The sequence below is a fragment of the Mauremys reevesii genome, unplaced genomic scaffold (genome assembly GCF_016161935.1).
Source record: "Mauremys reevesii isolate NIE-2019 unplaced genomic scaffold, ASM1616193v1 Contig15, whole genome shotgun sequence".
Lineage (NCBI taxonomy): Eukaryota > Metazoa > Chordata > Testudines > Geoemydidae > Mauremys > Mauremys reevesii.
The window spans coordinates 607,448-613,701 of record NW_024100771.1 but is presented as its reverse complement, the minus strand read 5'-3'; the positions used below and the strand labels follow the sequence as shown (position 1 = coordinate 613,701).

Sequence of the window (6,254 nt, the reverse complement as noted above, 5' to 3'; positions counted from 1 at the left end):
GCCTTGTAGACGGAAGAGTATGAAACAGCCAAGTTGCTATGGATGGAAGCTGGGCTGCTGGGCAAAACACGGCATATGAAAGAAAGAAAGAAAGAAAGAAAGAAAATCCCCCAGGGAGGGGTAATCCTCTGGAGGGAAGGATCCAACCCTGCAGCTTGTTCCATCTCTGCTTACCCCACCCCTAAATCTAGAGCTCCAGCGAATCAAGGGAGCAGGGACCAAGGACCACTCTGGAAGAGGAAGAGGATGAGCATGTACCTGGATGTTGATGGTGTCCTTCTGGGCTGGTTTCATGGTGCTGGTATTATACTGTGCAGTAACAGGGGTGGGACTGTCGCCAACACGGACACAAAACCACAGGGATGTAGGCACAGGCTGGCAAGAATGGAAACTGAGGCACTGAGCTAGGGAATGACAAGGCCAAGGTGTCACAGACAGACAGTGGCAGGACAGGAATAGCGCCTGTTCCCTGGAGCCTGCTGCCCCTCCTGTATCTGAGCCCGGGAGTGAGCCCCTCCCCAAGGCCCCTGGAATGTTATTACAGTGAAAAGAATGGCCCAGCCAGGAGAGAGTGAACCTTCCCATGCCACCAGCTCTGCCAGAGGAGCCACTCCTGGGAGGTGACTGACCTGGGAGTGGGAGGGACAGTGTCTCCCAGGCTTGGGCCTGAGCAGCACTGGGGTTAGGGGAGCCAGCGGGGGAGGGGGAGCCTGTCTCGGTACCTGAGGTTGCCCACTGCAATCAGGGAGTTGGCGAGGATGGCGCTGGGTGGAGAGTCTTTAGGAAGCTCCTCAGTGAGCTCCTGAGAGACGCGAAGGAGACAAAGGAGCGTGAGAGATTCGGGTCCTACTGACACCTCCCAATGAGGAAATTACACAGCCAGTGCCCCACATGGCCAGCAGGATCCCCCACTACCTCCTGCTCCTCCCATTTCTTCCTGCCCATCAAACTTGTCCCCCTTCCAGGATTCCTGCCCAGCTCAGTCCCAATCCCCTTCTTTCCTCCTCCCTGTCAAAACTGCCCCCATTCAGCACCATCCCAACTACCAAGCTGAGACCATGTGATTCTTTGTCCCCCAGTCTCAGCTGCCCTCCAGCCCCACAATTCCCCCACTGCCCAATCTCACAATTTCTCCCTTCTTTCTCCCCAGCCTTCAGCCCCAGCAATCCCTGCCCTCTGCTGCCCCCTCCAACACCACCCAGCCCCCACCCATTAGCCCGGCGATAGCCCTGCCAATCCTATGTCTCTCTCCTCCCTCCAGCTGCCAGAAGATGTGTCTCACTCACCACAATCCTCTCCATCACAACCACTTTGCAGCAGCGCAGCTCCAGTGTGTCCTGCCCTCTGTCCTGCCCAGCAAGACACGCGAGGTAGATGCCCTGCAGGAACCTGAGCTGCTGCCCCTCATCCTGTACCCACCAAGAGTGGGGTATAGCGAGAGAGAACCTGTGAGCTAGGGACCTTCCTGCCCCACCCACACCAGCTCCAGGGTTCAGGCCTCAATGGGGGATTGTGGGGACCCACCTAGTGGCCAAATCCCCCACAACTCCTACACAAGCAGGATCAGGAACTGGGACAGTGCCTGTGGGGAGAGGAGACCTCGACTGTTGTGGAACAAACACCCCCATCTTGGGGGTACCACATCAGGGATGTAAAAGGGCCCCACTAGGGGTGGTGGATCATCACAGACAAGACCCTCGGCAGGGGGTGGGGATGCTGGGAAGGGACAGGACAATCTTGGTTCCAGCCCAGGTGGGGAACATTTGTACCTTTTCTCTGCACTGGAGCTGCTCTCTGATGACCTTGAGAGCAGCTTAATCTGTGGCCATGTCCAGCCATTCCTCCTCCTCTGAATCCCTGGGGGTCCCTGCACAGGGAGAGAAGGTAACAGGGTGACGCCTGCTGCCACTTGGGGGCAGGAGAGCAGGATTAAAGACCCCCCACCTTCCGACTTCAGGAACCCAGGGCAGATCGGGCCCCACACCTCCCTCTCAGGGATGCCTTCAGCCCCCAACAGCTTCAGAAGCCCATAGCAGAGAGCCCCCACTCCACTCTCCAGGACTCCATGGGAGGTGCCAACTCCCCCAGCCCAGGAGCACCAAGGGATAAAGTGGCAGCAGCTCTTGATGCCCCCACCCCCAGTTCCCCTTGCTGCAGGGGCAGCTGTGTGACTGCTGCTGGTGTCAGTGGGGTTCACGTGGCTCAGGCCGGACATCTGGGCTGGGGACACCCCCCCCCCGCCATATCACTGGGAGAGTGTCTGGGCCCAGGGTGTTCACGTCCCCGTCCTCACCCCTCCCTGAGCCCAGCCTGACTCCTCACCTGGAACAAAGCAGCAGCATCCATCGGTGTCGCTGCTGCCAGAGTCCCAGGCACGGCTGCTGTCCCAGGCTGAGCTGCTGGTGCTGGGACAGGGATCTTCCACCTCCTGGCCTGAGGGGGCTGGAAGATCCTCAGTGACCGGGCAGGGCGATGCCTCCTGCTGGGAATGAGGGCTGGGCTCCTGGGGCCGCTGCTGCCCACACAACAAGCCCCAGAGCCTCCCTGCCCGGCGCCCCTCCTGGGCTGGGTCCTGTCTGCAAAACCCCATCCTAAGCCAACTCCATCTGGGCCTGGTCGAGGCCTCTCCCAGCTCGGTGCCTGCGCCGGGAGCTGGATTTGTTTGCCAGAAGGCTGGGCACTTTCGCCTTCTGGCCTGGATGGGAGCTGCTTCCCTGCCAGCAGGGACAGAGAGGTTGCTCTGCCCCTCAGGAAGATGGCAGCTGTTTTCCTCAGGCTCTGGGGCCACCTGCAGAGCCTTCTTCCCGGACATCCTCAGGAGCCTGGCCATCCTGGGATCAAGCAGGGAGCAGGTGTGAGGCTGGGCTCAAGGCAGCCTTTCACTCATGGGCCTTTTCAGTCCCTCCTCAGCCCTGCTCCAACCAGAGCAGCCCCTTCTCCCCCCACAGGAGTGCAGGGAGTGCAAGCTACACACACTGGCAGGAGTTCATTGCATGAGCTGCTCCCAATGTTCCCCCTCCTAATCCCTGCTGCTGCTGCTGCAATATCCAGGAAGTCTCATCCTGTTAGAGCAATGGGGTCAGTCCCAAAGACCAGCAGTTACTCAAGACAAGCAGCTCCCTCCTGTCCTCCCAGGCCACATTCCCCCGCCCAGGCTAGAGAAGGAACAGAACCCAGGAGTCCGGACTTCTCCTGGGAAACCATTCCCCACCTCACAGTCACAAAGACCCTCAGCACAGGAAGACCATTTATTCAGAGAAACAAAAGACAGCATTTCCCAGACAGACAGCGGAAGCCACCGAGGAACCCTAATGCCACTCACTTGCTCTAGGTGATGGTATGATGGATGGCGGATGTTCAGGGTCAGCAGATGTCCCTCGCCCTCCTCCTCACTCTCCAAGCCCAAGGCAGGCTGGAGAGGTGGTGACCTGAGGAGTTACCCTGCCCAGCCAGCAGGCAGAGTGATGACACTATGGCAATCGACTGGCTGTGAAAACAAGAGTCTGTCTTATTGCCAGTGGACTGAGAAAGTCAGGCAGCAGCAGCGGGGTGCAGAACACTGCCCTAGTGCAGCAGAGACAGCGGCTGCAGGATCCTGATGTCCCAGCACTTTACACACACCCCTGGAGCCTTCCAACCCTACTGATGGCAAACGGGCCTCAGCTACCGGCTCAGGGTCACACCGAGTGTCAGAGCCATGGATGGACCCCTTCCCTAACCACTGCTGCACACTCCCTCCCACAGCTGGCAATTGCAACCAGGCCCTAATGTCCGGTCCCCCTGCCTTTGAGAGGGAGTGTCACTCCTGCTTCCATTGCTGCCTATTGATCTGTGGGACTGGGCAAGTTGCTCCCTCTCTCTATGGCTCTCTGGGATTCACATCCCTGAATGAGCTTTAAGAGAGACAAATTTTGGCCCCAACTCTTTCTTGTTTCTCTCCACCAGCCATTTTAGAAAAGTTTAGAATTCTTGATGTTCAACACCTGGAAACATCCCTTTCTCCTTCGCAGACAGCTTGAGCCTCCCTCCTCGCCCAGGCTCTCTGCTGCCAGGAGTTAGAGAATTGACCCTATTCCCATTGCACCTACCTAAGGTGTCACACTGCAAAGTGGTGAAAGAACCAGAAAGAGACGCCAATAGTTAGAACATGAGTCAGGACTAACAGACAACAACCCCCACGGAGGCAGGGATAGAGCCCAGGAAATAAGGGGTGAACATTTTCATGGGAACCTTTTCTGTCAGAAAATCCATTCAGACTAAACCTCTTTGTTTCCTGTAATCATAACAAGTAGGATGAAAATTCTTTGCAAACAAATATTTGTTTGCAAAACAAGAGCATCTCCTGTTTGTCACAGTGCATTAAACTGTCTCATTGTACACAAAAAGGAGACACTGTGATCTAGAAAATTAGATGAGATGCTTCAGTCTGAGCTAAGTAGTTGCTGGTCTTAACAATTTCAAAAGAATAAAATACCAATCAAATAGAATATTATGTCATAATCTGATACGGCTCAATGTGATGGGACACCTCCTATTCTGCACTGCTACTAGTGACACTCTTCAATGGATCCCCATCATCCACCCATCGCGAGGTAGGTGGGAGAGGATTGTTATTCGTACTTGCCATAAGGAGAAACTAAGGCTGAGAAAGGAGCAGTGACTTGTCTTAGCTGATGCAGCCAGTCAGTAGCAGAGTTGCTCTCAAATGAGCTACAGACCAGCAATTGTTCATAGGAATTCTTCAGCAAGTATTTTAAAAGAAGTGGAATGTTAGAGACAATGAATGGAGAGCAGCATCAACATTGGTCAAACATATCACTGGTTGTGACTTATTTGCTTGGTCATAAAAGAGAACAACAAAGACCAGAGTTTCCTCCTTGTCAATAGCCCCCTCCTCAGCCCATCAAGGTTGAGACTTTGAGGGGTGGGAGGCTAAGGGTTCTCATCAAATAGCCCAAAGAATGGCACAGGTCATCACCAAGGAGATCACTCTTGGAGCACTATTCCAGCCTCACCTCTCTGTGAGGGTCTCCCACAACCCCCCTGGCTCCCGCTGCACACACAGAGCTCCTGGCGGTGGGAGGAGAGCAGAGGAAAAGGACAAAGGAAGCAAGAAGAGAAAGGTAGGAGGGACAGAGGAAAAGGAAAATAAAAAGGAGAAACCCCAATGACCCCAATGATTCTAAGGAACAAGTCCTACATTGGGAATACAATGCTGCCACCTCAATCTAGTGTTTTCCATTCCTAAAAATCAGCTGGCACCTGATGGATCAGACCCGGTCCCAAACCTCTTGGAGGCTTTTACCTTCTATACAGAGATGTCTGTGTTCTAGCAAAAATCAATAAAAGAAAAGGAGAAAACTACGAAGAGGATCCTCCTTGCAGTCACTTACGTGAAAGTGAATTCTCTCTCAGTCCTCAAGGAGAGACCTCAAGAAGAAGACGTGCTGAAGCAAAGCCACAGGGATCTCCAAGGTTGCCCCTGTGCTGTACCCCTGTCCTGCCTGGCTGATGTCAAGATCTCTCTGTGAGATCATCACCTCCCCACCACCTTTGTCCAATAGGCTGAGGTCCTGCCAAAGGCCCTTGTGATTTCACTGCCACGCCCACCCCTCCCCTGCAGTGCTGATGTCCTTCCCCCTGTCCAGCCACACTGGATGTTTGAGCTGCTTCCACTGGATCACCCACCTCAATGACTTCATTGTGGGAATGACACCGACTACACAGTAGAACACAAAAGGCTCTTCCCCAGGCCGCAATCAGCTTTTCATAAGTTAGTAGACTTTATGGCCAGAAGGAACCATTAGAGCATTTAATCTGATCCCTTGCGTATCCTAAGGCCTCCTGTATGTCAGAAGAGCTGGGTTTTTCTTTTACTCAAGCATTTTCCAGAAAGGCATCTAGTCTTTATTAGAAGATATCATTGGCAAGGAGTTAGGACCAGCTGCTTCTACCTATTCCCAGGCTGCACCTCTGTAGCCCCAGTACCTTTTGTAGGCCTTCACCAAGGCCTGCAGCCTGGGGGTTTACCAGGCTGGAGCTCACCAGCTTCCTTGCCATATTCCCCAGCACTGCTTTGCTTTGCTCTGCTTCAGGTACTTTACTCCCAGGCAACTAGCCCTTCCCCCTCCAAGGCTAGATTGAGACACCTCTCAGCTTCTGGTCCACAGCTTTCTTATCAGGGCCAGTTGGGCCCTGATTGGGCATGGCCCCAGCTGTGGCTGCTTCCCCAATCAGCCTAGCTTGCTGCTTTT

General features: G+C 54.4%; 1 long non-coding RNA gene across 1 annotated transcript; it reads right to left on the bottom strand.

The window, feature by feature from the left end:
- Positions 1-1,769: 1,769 nt before the first annotated feature.
- On the bottom strand, positions 1,770-5,441 carry LOC120393141. The gene is made up of 3 exons (XR_005591922.1): positions 5,394-5,441; positions 3,323-3,487; positions 1,770-1,867 (listed from the first exon to the last, which is right to left on the bottom strand). It is a non-coding gene; the product is annotated as an uncharacterized LOC120393141 (long non-coding RNA).
- Between the last annotated feature and the right edge of the window lie 813 nt (positions 5,442-6,254).